General features: G+C 41.0%; 1 protein-coding gene across 5 annotated transcripts in view; it reads right to left on the bottom strand.

Moving 5' to 3' along the window:
- The window catches only part of RRBP1 (ribosome binding protein 1), a 121,688-nt gene that overhangs the window by 105,264 nt on the left and 959 nt on the right, over positions 1-15,465 (bottom strand). The gene's annotated exons all lie outside the window — the stretch shown is intronic.

Below are 15,465 nucleotides of genomic sequence, written 5' to 3'. Positions count from 1 at the left end.
AAAAAAAATCAATCAATCAAAAAGCCTTAATTAAGAGCTTGCTATATGGCAGGCAGGGTAGCTAAGTGGTGCAGTAAGTATATAGACTGCTAGGCCTGAAGTCAGGAAGACATCCTCCTGAGTTCAAATCTATCCTGACACTTACAGCTGTGTGACCCTCAACAAGTCACTCAGCCCTGTTTGCCTCAGTTTCCTCATCTGTAAAATGAGCTGGAGAAGGAAGTGGCAAAACCACTGCAGTATCTTTGCCACAAAAACCCCAAATGGGGTCAAAATCTTTGGACGTGACTGAACAACTAACAAATATGCCAGGTACATGCTAAGTACTGGTACTTAGCACAGAGAGGTAAGAACTGTCCTGGAGCAACTAGAACTATGCCCAAAGGGCTATGGGACTGTGCATACCCTTTGACCCAGTAATACCACTACTAGGTCTGTATCCCAAAGAGATCATAAAAAAGGGAAAAGGACCCACATGTACAAAAATATTTATAGCAGCTCTCTTTGTGGTGGCAAAGAATTGGAAATCAAGGGCATACCCATTGATTGGGGAATAGCTGAACAAGTTGTGGTATATAAATGTAATGGAATACTATTGCACTGTAAGAAATGATAAGCAGGCAGATTTCAGAAAAACCTGAAAAGACTTAAATGGACTGATGCTGAGTGAAGTGAGCAGAACCAGGGGAACACTGTACACAGTAATAGAAACATTGTGTGATGATCAACTGTGATAGACTTAACTCTTCTCAGCAATACAATGATCCAAGACAACTAACTCCAAAGGACTCTTGATGGAAAATGTTCTCCACATCCAAGAAAAAACAACTGTGGATTCTCAATGCAGACTGAACCATAATGTTTCTACTTTTTTGTTTTTGAGGTTTTCTCTTTTGTTCTGATTCTTCTTTCACAACATGACTAATGCAGAAATATGTTTAATGTGATTGTACATATATAACCTATATCAGATTGCTTTCTGTCTTGGGCAGAGGGGAGGGAAGGAGAACAATTTGGAACTAAAAATCTTATGAAAATAAATGTTGAAAACAATCTTTACATGTAACTGGAAAATACTAAAATACTTTAATGAAAAAAAAAAAAAAGGAACAGTCCTAGTTCTCAAGGAGTTCACATTCTAATTAGATACTTACAAGGAACACAGAGAACAGATGGATCGGGGCAGCTAGGTGACACAGTGGATAGAGCACCGGCCCTGGAGTCAAGAGGACCTGAGTTCAAATTCGGCCTCAGACATTTAACACTTACTAGCTGTGTGACCCTGGACAAGTCACTTAACCCCAATTACCTCACTAAAAAAAAAAAAAGGGGGAGAGAGAACAGATGGAGCTAATACCAAAGGGAAAGGAACTAGCAACTGGGAGAACCAAAAAGAGCTTCTGCAAAAGATGGGATCTGAGTTGATACTTGAAGGAAAGCAAAGAAACAAAGAGATGGAGGTGAGGAAGAAGAGCATTCTAGTCATGGCAGACAGTCATTATGCAGTAAAAGCAGAAATAGGAGATGGTGCATTGTATGGGAAGAAGGGAAGTCTAGCTGGATCACAGGATGTATGAAAGGGAAGTCAAGTGTATGAAGACTGTTAAGGTAGGAAGGGGCCACGTTATAAAGAGCTTTAAATTCAAGGGAGAAGAATTTTTATATTTCATTCTAAAGGTAACAGGAAGTCAGTGCAGTAGGGAAAGTTTACTGGAGTTTACTGAGTAGGGAAATGTAGGGTCGGGCCCTACATTTTAGGAAAATCATCTTGTCAGGTATGTGGAAGATGTATTGGAGATGTAAGAGAATTGAGGCAGGGAAACCATTTAGAAAACTATTCTAATAGTCCAGGCAAGAGGAGGAGGAGGAGGGGGACCTAAACAAGGGTGGTGACTTTGTGAGTAGAAATAAGGGGCTGTGCCTGAGAAATGTGGTGTGGGTAGAAGTGACAAGATTTGGCAATGGAGGGGATGTGTGAGGTGAGTATGAGTGAGGAGTTGAAATCAACTAATTCAATGTATTTTTTTTGGAAAAACTGGTGAATGTTCTCTAAGGGTTTCTAGTGAAGAACAGAATCACTAGGGAGTGCACTTTACTAAATTTTCCCCATATTTGTCTGCAAACTATTGGTTTTCTACCCAAATTCACAGTCAAGAGAAAACATGGAGTTGCCCCTTAAATGTCAGATTCATACATCCTATCTCATTTGGCCCTTCTCAAAAATCCCTCTTTGATGAGTAAATCCTACTGACAAAACTATTTTTTCCTAAATAGATCTTAAGCATCAATTCATGAATTATCAAGACTTTAATTACTTCAAGTCAGTTATTTTTATCATATGCCATAAATCAAAGGAAACCTATTACATGGAGATAAGATAGTAGCACTGTTAAAGGGAAACCAGCAATAGAGCCTCCCCAATACCTCCTTTTGACAAAATGCTTCCACACGCATTATTCTTTTTAGCCCCACATAAAGAGAGGCAGCAACTCTGTGCCCAGAAAAGTACCCAAGACTCTTGACTTAAGTCAGGGCTTTAGAAAGGGCCTTAATAAGAAGTTCAGATGAGGAAGAGAATTAGTAAAGTATCTTAATAATGTACCTTTACTCCTATCATGTGACCTTGTCCATTTGGAGCTGCTTTTATCACTGACCTTTTTTTTTTAATCACACTCACTATTCAAAGGAATGCTTTGATAGAAAAATGTGAGGGGTTTGGCAGCTTAGTATAAAGGACCTTTGTAAAACTTACCACCTACCTCAAAAAGTAACACATTAAAAAAAACAACAACAAAAACCCACTGGGAGACTTTTCATTGATTTCTACAAATTGAAATTTTTTCCAGTTATGAATTTTGTATTTTAATGATTCTTTGCTTTATATTTATTAATTTAAAATATCCACTACCACCAGGAATCAAAAACATGTATAGCTAAAATAAATGTGTGCCCAATAATGGTTATTCAAAATTCATAGCAATGGTAAGTAGAGGTGGAAATACTTGATTTAACAGAATTGTGTATTTATATTTGAAGATCTCAGAAATAGATACAAAATGAATGAACACTACCAGTAATTAATTCTCAACCATTTCATATCCCCCAAATGAGAGAGTTGGATAAGATAAATGCTATGGTCCTCACCTGCTCTAAATTCTGCTTCTAGGACCTATTTTTTCTTTCCTAAAGTCTTAAGATTAAAGACAAAGTAATATAGTGGAAAGGACACTAGTCTTGGAGTCACAAGACCTCAGCTCTTTAACTATATATGTGATCCAGAGGAAGTCATTGACTTAATTTCTCTGGGCTACAGTCTTTTTTTTTTTCCTGCCAAATGAGGTTGACTTAGAAGATTTCTAAGGACCCTTCAAGATCTAAAATCGTAGTCTCAAATTATCATCACCTGGGTTGGCCACTGAATGATTTGGGAAGGATCAACAGTTACAAAACGCTATTTAAAGGGAAAGGTGTGTTAATCTGTATGAGTGGAAAAGGCACTGTCATGAATGAAAATCACTAATACTTTAAATTGTCTACTCCATAAGGTTGTATTAAGAATCAAAGAGCAAAGTATACTTTGTAACTGCAAAAGGTTATAAATATAAGCTAGTAGTAGGAATTCTTATAGAGCAGGGTTTCTTAAACTTTTTCCACTCACAACCCCTTTTCAACCAAGAAGTTTTTTATTTGACCCCTGGTATATAAGTATGTAAAATAGGTATGCATAACCTTTCACTGTTGCCCAATTTTTTCTCGACCTCCACATTCAGTTACTCGACCCCATATGGGGATCCACAGTTTAAGAAGCTTACTATGATGGGAGACAGATGGGTTGTGATGGCTTCCCTCCAGCCAAGAAAGGGAAGGTCAGGGCCCTGAAATTTACATCATAATCCACTGGTTGTAGAGTCCTCACTCAAACGGACCAGGTACAAAATCCAAGGTTTCTATATGATTTTGACATAACTGAACTAGACACTACCCTGCTTCAACACATCTTTTGACATTTTTTTCCTCAACTTCTTTATATAAGGAGATATTTAGCTTTCACACAAAAGTCCTCATTAAAGAAAAGGAAGAAGAATAAGAAGGGAACAGAAACTTTTAAATATTGATGCATGCTCTTTACCCATGAAATACACATGCCTACTCTCTTTTCCACAAATTACTATTTTGTTCAAAAGCTATTTATTTAAATTTACACTTATATTTCTTTCCCAATGTCACCAAAGATCTCCATTATTCTAAAACTACCATAGGATTTTCAACACTTTTAAAGGCTTTAAAAATATCATACTAAGAATTAAGATTGTCTATTACTCGCCTAATTTTAATGAGGTAGTTTGGCCAGCAGGTTCTGAAAGTACATTGGTATGTTGGTAACCAAAACGGCATGGTCTTTTTTATTATTGATAGATAACAGGGAACAAGTGCTCGACCAACCCCTTTACTTCTGGGCCCTGAGAAGGAATTATTAGAATTCAATTCAACAAGCACCTACTGTGTACCAGGCAATACGCCAGGTGCTAGAGTTACAAAGAAAAAAAATTAAAATAGGCCTTGCTCTTGAGGAGCTCACATTCCACTGGGGGAAATAATATGTACAAATAAGCAATTCAAGGGGTGTGTGTGTGTGTGTGTGTGTGTGTGTGTGTGTGTGTGTGTGTGAGAGAAAGAGAGAGAGAGAGAGAGAGTTGAGTATTAACACATATTGTCAGATAACCATTAGGCATATCATAAGGGAAGGGATTTGTAAAGACCTATTAAGGTGGTCACACTTGAGCAGAGTTTGCAATGCTTCTAAGAATTCCAAATGGAGGCAGGACTTAGGTGAGGTGGGAAAGTATTCCAGGGATGGGGAATAACCTGTGTGGTCAGATACATTAGGTTGTATACAGAGAATAACAAGTAAATCTAAAAACAAAAAAACCCAAGTAAACCCATATGGATGGAACACAGCATGTAGAGAGGAGTAATGAGAAATAAGGAGCTACTGAAACTTCTTTCACAAGAGAGTGGCATGGCCTGAACTCAACTTTAGGAATCTCAACTTAGCAACTACACAGAGGATGGAATGAAGATCAAAGAGAATGGGGGACCAATTAAAAGGGTGCTTTAATAGTTAAGGAAGAAGTGATGTGTGCTTGAAATAGAGTGGTGACTCAGGTGGAGAGAAGGGGATAGAGTCTAGATAGTTCATGGACACGGAACTGATCAATTTTGGCAGCTTATTGAATATGAAGAGTAGGGCAAAGGAGGGGGAAGATGATACTGTGGTTGTGGCCCAGATCTGGGTGACTAAAAAATGGCAGTGCCTTGTACAGAAATAAGGAAGAGGAATATATTTTTGTTTTTGTTGGTTGCATTTTTTTTGAAGGAGGGGAATAATGTATTCCATTCTAGAAGTGGTTAAGTCTTCAAAGTATAAGAAATATGGAAAGACCTTCATAAAATAATACAAATTGAGGGGGGGAAAAGCAGAACCAAAAGAACAGAACATACACTATACCTATATTAAAAGGAAATGAGAATGAATGGACAAACAAAATGTTGGTAGTCATATAAAGGAAGTGACTTGCATGGTAATTATGCATTAAAACAAAGTGATTTACTAAGTAAGCCTGAATAAGCTATACTGATATTCAATAGTTTTTACTATATGATTTAATTTTTTAAAAGCAGACTTAAGATGAATTGGGTTGATGCACCCACTTCAGGAGTCATTGGGATATTCAGTGTTTATTTGAGAATACCACAGAGAGTAAAGAATCGAGGCTTATAGAATGCCTTTTAACTAACAAAGCACCTTCACATATGTTACTTCAAAACAGCCCTCTAAAAGCAGCATGTGAGCTATAAAGTCTACAAGATTATCCCCAATTAAGAGGCCAAGAAACAGAAGCTCAACTGGTGACCTTCCTATATGGTTAAGAACTGGCAGAGCTGGACTCAAACTGATTTTTTGAATCCACATTCCCTGCTTTTTCCACATTTTTCCTTCACTGACTCTATGGGAATCATTCACCTAATTGGACCTTAGGTGTAGAAATAAGAAGAAAAGCAAAGCCAAACTGAGGTCTCATTCACACACAGCACCAGAATCTTTGTCTATCTTTCTATCCCCAGCACCTATACCAGGGTTTTTGCACATGGTACACCACAGCATAAGCAAATTATGAGGGACAGTCCCTTTGCAGGGTAGTGAACAATAATAATTCAATTCTCTTCCCTTCCATTTCCCTTAGGATGGGGCTTCCCTCAGTATTGGTGTCAAGCCAAGTATAGCTCCTTGCACATACAAATAATAGTCAGATCACAGCTACCCGAACTGTAGAATATACACATGAAGAGGAGTAACACGGTATAAGGGAAAGAGTACTAGGCTTGTCCCCTCTCTCCTTCAACCCCACTGTTTTCTCTCTATTGCCACTGCCACCACCCAAGTTCAGACCCCCATCACCTTTCACTTCCCTGCCTTCCATCTCAGTCCTCAGCCTCCCCACTGCTCTGTGCTACCAACATTGCTGGGTTATTTGTCTTAAAGCACGACCTAGCACGGCCCATCTAAAACTTTCAGTGATTCCCCTTTTATCACTTACTATTCACATCATCCATCACTTCTCTGGTACTTAGTTTCCTCATCTACAAATTGAGAGGGTTGGACTGGATGGCAAGGTCCCTTTCAGTTCTAGATACTATAATAAAATCCAAACTCCATCGTTCCATTCAAAACCCTCCACAAGATCCCGAACTTACCTTGCCAACTTCATCTCCTACCACTCTCTTTGGGTATTCTCTTCCATTAAAAAGACCTTCGATGGGGGGCAGCTAGGTGGCGCAGTGGATAAAGCGCCAGTCCTGGATCCAGGATGACTCGAGTTCAAATCCAGGCTCAGACACTTGACACTTACTAGCTGTGTGACCCTGGGCAAGTCACTTAACCCTCAATGCCCCTCAAAAAACCAAACCAAAACAAAAAGAAAACAAACAAAAAAAGACCTACAACCTAATCTCTGAACTTGCCACGTGCTTTCTTTCTTCTACACTTTTGCTCCCAATGATCCCTCTGCAATGTCCTCCTCACTGCAGGAGAGACAGAATCTTTCCAGTTCTTACCCATCCTGCACGAACGAGCATATATGTCATCTTCAGCAAGTTGTCTCCCACTTCTGCCCCACCCCTTCATCCCGGAAGTAACTTTCTCCCTCCTTATTGTACATCCACACCTACTTCACATTCCGATTATTTATGCAGTCATCTTATAGACCCTCATGATCTGTGAATCCCGTGAGGGCAGGGACTATGTCTTATTTAGAGACTCTTAAAACACACTGTTGGAAGAGGCTCTCAGACAGGATCTAGCCCAACTCATACTTGAAGAAGAATGCCTTCCATAGTAACTACAAATGGTCAATCCATACGGCCATTCCTTGAAGACCTCCAACGACAGTGAACGTACTAGCTCTCTTATGGTATCTAAGCCAATGACTCCTGTACCTTGGTATATAGCCCTAATGGAATTCCAGTCCCATATAAACTGCCTGCTGGACACTTCCAACTGGATATCCCTATAGGCATCTCAGTATGTCCAAAATGGAACTCAGGAACTGCCTATAAATACACTGTCTCCAAATTTCCCTACTTCTGTTGGGGATACCACCTCTTGTATAGTCACTGGCATCCACAATCTGAGAATCATCCTCAACTCTGCCTTTCCCTTAGTCCCCATTTCCAATCAGACACTAAGCCTTGTTGATTCTTCCTCTACATCTCTTCTCCTGTCCCCTTCTCTTCTCCATTTGCATAGACACACCACAGGGGCAGCAAGGTAACGCAGTGGATAGAGCACTGGCCCCGGATTCAGGAGGACCTGAGTTCAAATCCAGCCTCAGACACTTGACACTTAACTAGCTGTGTGACCCTGGACAAGTCACTTAACCCTCATTGCCCTGCAAAAACCAAAAACAAACAAAAAAAAGAACAAGTTTTTTGGGCTTTTTTTGTTTTGTTACATCATGCCTGGAATTTGCCTCTTGCCAACTTGAACTCTAGATTCTGTCCTCTGTGGTCAAGCCAAGACAATAGCCTTCAAATACATGAAGACAGCTGACAAACCCCTGTGTCACAAATCTTTTCATCTTCAGGCAAAACGTCCCCAGTTCATTCAACAGGTCCTCATATTGTGAACCTTTCCAGGCATTCACCATCCTGGTTGGCTTCCTCTGGACATTCTCCAGATCAAAACCCATCAGATTTCTTCTAGGGTGAGTCTCCAAACTTTCTGATTGTGAGCCCCTAGCAAGTATAATAATAATAATGTATATTTATAAATTACATGCATGTAATAGTGTACTAACATTATGTACATTATAAAACACAAAATAGATATTTTAAAATAATGAAATAAACATTTCATTATTTTATTTCTTTACAATTAAAAATAACCCTTTTTCTTGAGAACAAGGTGATTGAATGCTTTATGGTCTTAGAAAATGTCCCATGTACCTTCTAGGGGATAGGGCGAACTTATAAATAATAATTGCTCCCTTTCCCATCCTTTATGATAGAAACATCCTGGACTACTGATTGTTCCTATACAAACAAGACCTACCACCTCCCTTTTCTCTGCCTTTTATCCTGTCTGACCCCCATACCTTGAATGTCTGCCCTCCTCACCTGTGCCTCTTACAAGCATTCAAGACTCAGCTCAAATGCCACCTTCTATAGGAGACCTGTTCTAGTACTTGCAGTGCCTAGCACCTTCCCCTGGAAGGAGTCTTTCCCTCTTCTCAGTTAGCATCTGTTATATATTGATGTAGATGCTGTTTCCCCATTAGACTGGCTCCTAGAGAGAAGGTACTATTTTTAACCTTTTTTGTATTTCTTCCTTTCTTTCCTTTTTTTTTTTTTTGGCAGGGCAGTGAGGATTAAGTGACTTGCCCAGGGTCACACAGCTAGTGTCAAGTATCTGAAGCTGAATTTGAACTCAGGTCCTCCTGAATCCAGGGCCTATGCTTTATCCACTGCGCCACCTAGCTGTCCCCTTTTTTCCATATTCCTAGCACTTAATACAGTACTTGGTACACAGTGAGTGCTTAACAAATGCTTGTTGTTTGAGTGAAATGTCCTTTATAAAACGCGGTGCTTAGAACTGAACACAAGTTACTCCAGATGTGGTATGGCCCGGGCAGAGTTCAACAAGACTATATCACCTGGACAGGATGTTTGTCATAATGCGGCCCAAAAGTGCTTTGGTTTTCTTGGCTGTTGACTCATACTGAGCATGCAGTTCGCTAAAAAACCCCAGATCTTTTACAGACAGACTGCTGTCTAGGTCTTCCCCACCTTGAATTTTTTTAAAAATCAACTTCACAGGTGCAAGTCTAAGACTTCACATTTATCCCTATTAAGTTTCATCTCATTAGATTCAGCTCAATGTTCCAGCTTAGCAAGATCTTTCTGAATCTTGACTGTCAGCCAGTGGGCTAGTCTTCCCTCCCTGCTTTGTGTCATACACAAAGTCAGTAAACATTCTTCGTTGTATTCCTCACAGTGCCTTGCACAGAGCTGAACACCAAATAAATATTTGCTGGACGTTTCTATTCTGCACAAGCCACATGTCAGCTGTTTATTATCTGTATTTATTCTTCATCTGTATGTTTTCTATGTTGGTCCACGCCAGTGGTGTTTGTTTTAACTTGTTAAGTCCCTAGAAGGGCAATAACTCACATTTCTAAAGCTTCTAAGGTCCTCATCAATCAATTAACAAATATTTATTAAGTACCTACTATGTGCCAAGTGTTATGTTAGGCACTGATTGATACAAGTACAAAGAATGAAACAATCACTACTTACAAAAGGCTTACATTCTAATAGGAGAGACAAGAACATATGAAAAAATATATAGCACAAATATTAAGTGAATAAAGACAAATATATACAAAGTCATTAAATACCATTAAAAGTTAGAGAGGGAGGGCACTAACATTTGGGGGGATCAGGGAAAGGCTGCTGCAGAAAACAATGTGTGAGCTCTGTATTAAAGGAAGAGACGGACTCCATGGGGTAGAAGTAAGGAAGTAGCACATTCCAGGTATAGGAGCATTGAGGCACATCATGGAGCAGAGGTGACAAAGGGGTGCTCTAGAAAACAGGACAGCAGAACAGAAGCTTTTGGCAGGTGTGATGGGGATTCAAAAGAAGACCCATAGACTGACTATATATTGTCTGAGAACCAGCCTAGCTAAGTCTGGAGCAGCCCACTGCCACCAAATGATGAGTCCTTTGGGCTTCAACAGATCAAGATGAAGGGCTGTGACCTGCACGCCTGGGAGAGGAGCACCCATGGGGATGAAACTAACAGATTCTTCAAGCACTAAGTATTTCTATAACTGTATGATGGCAAATACTTCACAATTACCCCATGAAGTAGCTAGTGCAATTATGTGTATTCCCTTTTGTTCTGAGGTGGGAAAAAATTCATGAGGTTAAAAGACCAGCCTTACATTCATACCATCAGTAGGAATGCATGTCTATGGAGAGCTAGAAGGAACTTCTAGCCTCCTCTTTTTACAGATGAGGAAACTGAGGCTCAGGAAGGTTAAATGACTGCCCCAGACTCACATAGCTAGTGTGTGAAGTAGCAGTAGAACCAGGGTTTTCCAAAATCCAAAATCTTTCTTTCCATTAACCTGCACTGCCTCAGTGGCATTACACAGGTAATTAATGAAATGCTTTTTTTAAAAGGCAGTAATGCTTTACGCCCAAACTGTCAAGAAAATTCTATCCAAAGATTTGAAATGTATCAAGATGCAAGAGGCATTGTGCTGTAATCAAGAAGTAGAAAACCTGGGTTCAAATCCCACATGTGACACAGCAGCTGTGTGACCCTGGAGAAGTGACCTAACCTCTCAGTGCCCAGGCTCTAAGACACTAAATTGTGGGGCAGGTGTTGTTCTACATTAGCAGAAGGAACTTATCCATAGGCAATTCTTTATACCAGTAAGATTACAGGACTAGTCCAAAAAAGAGAGAAACAGAGAGAGAGAATAAGTTACCTAAAAATCAGACTCAATACCACCCTGTGTTTGCTTGGCTTGCTTTAAAAATCTACATCCCAAGCACTTTAGATTAAAGTCCAACACATAGTAGGAGCTTAATAGTTGACTGATTTATACTCAGGCCTTTGCAAAAACAGATACAACTATCAGCCTGTCTCAGAACAAGTGCAATTACATATTAACAATTAGGCTGACATGTCCAACTCTGAAAAATAAACTGTTTAGTTATACTAATAGGGATACTTTCATACTGAAGGTTTTCAAAAAGAAAGCAAAGTAATTGGACACCTAAAGGGATTCTATTCAGAATTATATTGGTTCAATTCTGAATTATGATTCTGACCTGGCAGGGGCAGAAGGGAGGGAATAAGCATTTATATAGTGCCTACTATGTGCCAGGCATTGTGCTAAATGCTTTTTACAAGTATTATTTTATTTGATTCTCACATCCCTGTGAGGTAGGAGCTATGATTATTACCATTTTTACAGCTGAAGAAACTGAGGAAGACAGAGATTAAGTAACTTGCCCAGGGTCACACATCACACAACTTGTAGGCTGTCTGAGGCAGAATTTAATTCAGGTCTTCCTTACATGGGGTGGTGGGGGTGGGGGGGGCGCCACTTCATTCACTCTACCACTAGCTATTAATACTCCAGTTTACCTAACTCCCAGCTCCCATCCTCAAAAGAAGTATTTTGATAGAAATATTTTACAGTTTTGGAATCACCAATTTATCTACATCATAACCATTTTAGCCTAAATGTTTCAGATCATCAGTTCTCAAAGTGTAGTCTGGGGTCCTGGGTGTCCCGAAGGGGTCTTTAATGTAATAATTATTTTCATAATAATACTATTTTCATTTCTAATATCATAAATATTGATAGATATAACCCACATAAAAAGCTCTTGGAGGGGTAGAGGTCCTCAATAATTTTTAAGAATGTATCGGGGGCAGCTAGGTGGCGCAGTGGATAAAGCACCAGCCCTGGATTCAGGAGTACCTGAGTTCAAATCCGGCCTCAGACACTTGACACTTACTAGCTGTGTGACCCTGGGCAAGTCACATAACCCCCATTGCCTCGCAAAAAACCAAAACAAAACAAAAATGATGTAGTCTTTGGGGCAGCTAGGTGGTGCAGTGGATAGAGCACCGGCCCTGGAGTCAGGAGTACCTGAGTTCAAATCCGGCCTCAGACACTTAACACTTACTAGCTGTGTGACCCTAGGCAAGTCACTTAACCCCAATTGCCTCACTAAAAAAAAGAAAAGAAAAAAAAGAAAGAAAAAAAAAAAGAATGTATCTCAAAAAGTTTGAGAACTGCTGGTTTAGATAAAAGTTAAAAAGAATTATTCAGGGTGCTAAAAATTCCTAAAGGAATCTCACTAGAAAGAATAAACCACTATTCCAACTACATAATTATTGCAGGCTTTCCAGACACAGCTCGTTTCAAAAGGGGCAATTGCTCAAATGTGACTTAATGCTTAAGATTTACTTAAACCAATTCTCCTCTCCCCTCTAAAACAATCCTAACATGACACTTGTCACTGTAATTGCTTATTTTGTTTAAAAAAATTTCAGATCATCGGTCCCAACTATGGAGAAGGAACTGGCTCAAACATAAGAACTTGCAAAGAATCCTTGCAGATACTGGGAGGCAGCCCAGATTCCCCCCAACCCCTTCCCTGCCCTCCCCCCCCACACACACACAAGGAAAGCCTCTGCTCTGTGCAACCTGGTTTCATCCTTCCTGGAGTAGGCATGGGGCCAAAGTTTAGGCAAACCTAGTCATATATGATAGGAAGAGAGAGATGGAAGCCAGGAAGTTCGGAAACACAAATATACTTTCAGTATGTTGTGTGTGTTTGGACCAGATTTTCAATTTTTTCCCTTTAGGGAATTCTCAGAGGGAAAGCTTCTTCTATCAATACAGACTGGCACAATATAGTTTCAGAGTGTTACCAAGGGCACTGAGAGGTTAAGTAATCTGTCCAGAGCCACAAAGCCAATATATACGTCAGAAGTAGGACTCGAATCCAAGTCTTCCTGACTCTGAGGTCAGGTTTCTATTCACTATATTGCTTCTTGTATATTTTAAAGATCTTAATTCTTCATCTCTACAGTGCCTTGCTTTAGTCTGCAGTTTGTGGGCAGATCTACACCTTTGAAGATGGCTGAAACTTCTTGCAGAGTTTGGGATATAAGCCTAGGCCTGACTCAAAGTTTCAAAGCTCCAGGAGAGGGGAAGAAAAAGGATGGGGGGTCATGACCCCAGACCAATAAGTTCTCTAGACTTCTGGCTTGACCATGTGCTTGAATATAGCCTTGGGGTGGACAGCAGGTAACTCAGGAGCTCCCTTTCTCTACTCTCCCATCTTCCAAAAGAAAGGAAAAAGAGAAAAGTTGGAATGTAAAGGAAGGAAAGATGACTGGATTTGATCCAAAAGAGAATTCATTCAGTTTCATTTCCTAGGGACTGCACAAGGCTTCTTGGATCTTTTCCAAGTTATAATACCTTATTACATAGCATTTTATGAATTTCCAAAGCTTTCACACACATTGTCATCTGATCCACATAACAACATTATGAGGCAGGCAGAGTAGATATTATCATCTCCATTTTACAATGGAGGAAACTGAGGTTTCAATTACTTGCTCAAGGTCATAGCAATGCCCCTTTTTCAGTTCCAGCATATCCTAAGTGAAGCAGTCAACATCAGGGACATCTCTGCCTCAAGCTGGAAAGGTTAGAATAAATTCTGGGTATGATACTTCACAGGAGAAGCCCCTTCATACATTCCTTTGAGAGGCAGAATCAGCAAGTCCAAGATGCTAACTAAAAGGGAAAACTACTTCCATGGGTGGGGAGTCAAGAATGGTTTAAGAATTAAACCAATGAGGTTTTAATTATGTTTCAGGTATTCATCCAACCCTTCTCCCCATCTTTAAAGTCCTGGAACAGGAAAGGGAAATGGCCCAAGGTAGAACTAGGCAGTTATATATTCAGATCTGGAAAGGGCAAAAACCACCTAGTACCACCCCCTTATTGTACTGATTAGAAAACTGAGATCCAGAAAGATAGTGATTTGCCCAAGGTCACAGAGGTAGCAAGTGGCAGAACCAGTATTTGAACCCAAGGCTTCTTGACACTTTTCACTGCCTGATGCATTGAATCCAACAGACTGCCTAAGGCACTGGAATAAAGATGTCCATTCATTAGTGTCCAGATTTGGGCTGGGGGAGCTTGAAGAGAGATTTCTGGTTCCATACAGCTTTGATAATGGGATGTCTGCCCCAAATCATAACTTTTCCTCTATTATCATCATTTGTTTATAATGCATTAAAAAAAGTTTTAGGGCAAAAGGGGGGAAAGGATAGGCGTTCCAGGGATTAGCCCAGTTCCTGGCATATGGTGAATGCTTAATAATTGCTTACTGAATGCTTGTTGACTTTCCTGGGCTTCAACCAAAAACTAAAACCTTATCTCCAACTCTCTGTACTATTCCTACAAACACACTTAGTCACTCTTTTTTTTTTCCTTAGGGAGCTATGGGGAGGGCCTTGAGATAAAGGGTTCCCTCCATAGGATGCTGCGACCCCTGCCACCAGGGGGAGCAGTATCAAGATGCCCCCGGGAACGGAGGTGGGGTGGGGGGTAGAGTAGAAAGAATTTAAAGAAGTACACCAGCAGCCAAGGCTGTGATTTCTAACTCTGCTCTTTGCTTCTAGGGAACCCCCGCCCCCCCAGGCTGATCCGGTTACAGTTGCCCCGCCCCCAGCTCCCCAACTCTCAGAAAAGAAAATTGCAATAGAAATTAACGGGTTGCCCGCAGTCTCCCATTCAAAGCCCCCGTCCCTCCCTCCTTCCGCCCCAGTCCCCACCTCATCCTATCCCATCCCCTCCCCTCCCCCCCAACCCCCATCCCGTCCCAGGACTCCGGAGTCAGGCAACGTCATCTTTACAGCCTCCCCAAATTTAACCCTTTCCTCTTCCAGCTGTGAACGTGGCCCACTTGGGGGCCGCCCAGATCGAACCTTGGCCAACTTTTCTTCCCCAACTTCAGACCCAAGGAGCGGCGCCGGCCCGACGGCAGGATGGACGGGGAGGGAGGAGGGAAGGAGGCGGCCAGGGCTTCCCCCAGTTCCGCCACCACCGCGGGGAACAGCAAGACCAAGTTTTTTTTAAAGGTCTCACCCTCTCCTGAGCCTGGGAGGAATTCTGCCTCTCATTCTCCCAGCCCGTGGCGGACCCTCCCCCTCGATCTTTCTCCCCGAGGGCGCCCTGGGAAAGGGGTTAGGGAGACTGGGAGATGGAGAAGGTGGAAGAGTGATCGGTGAGGATACCCAACTCTCGTGTGCTGGATTCATCCCGAGCACCGCCGAGAAAGGGCGGGGAGAGGAGGGGC

The sequence above is a fragment of the Dromiciops gliroides genome, chromosome 2 (genome assembly GCF_019393635.1).
Source record: "Dromiciops gliroides isolate mDroGli1 chromosome 2, mDroGli1.pri, whole genome shotgun sequence".
Taxonomy (NCBI): Eukaryota; Metazoa; Chordata; class Mammalia; order Microbiotheria; family Microbiotheriidae; genus Dromiciops; species Dromiciops gliroides.
This window is presented reverse-complemented; position numbering and strand designations above follow the sequence as displayed.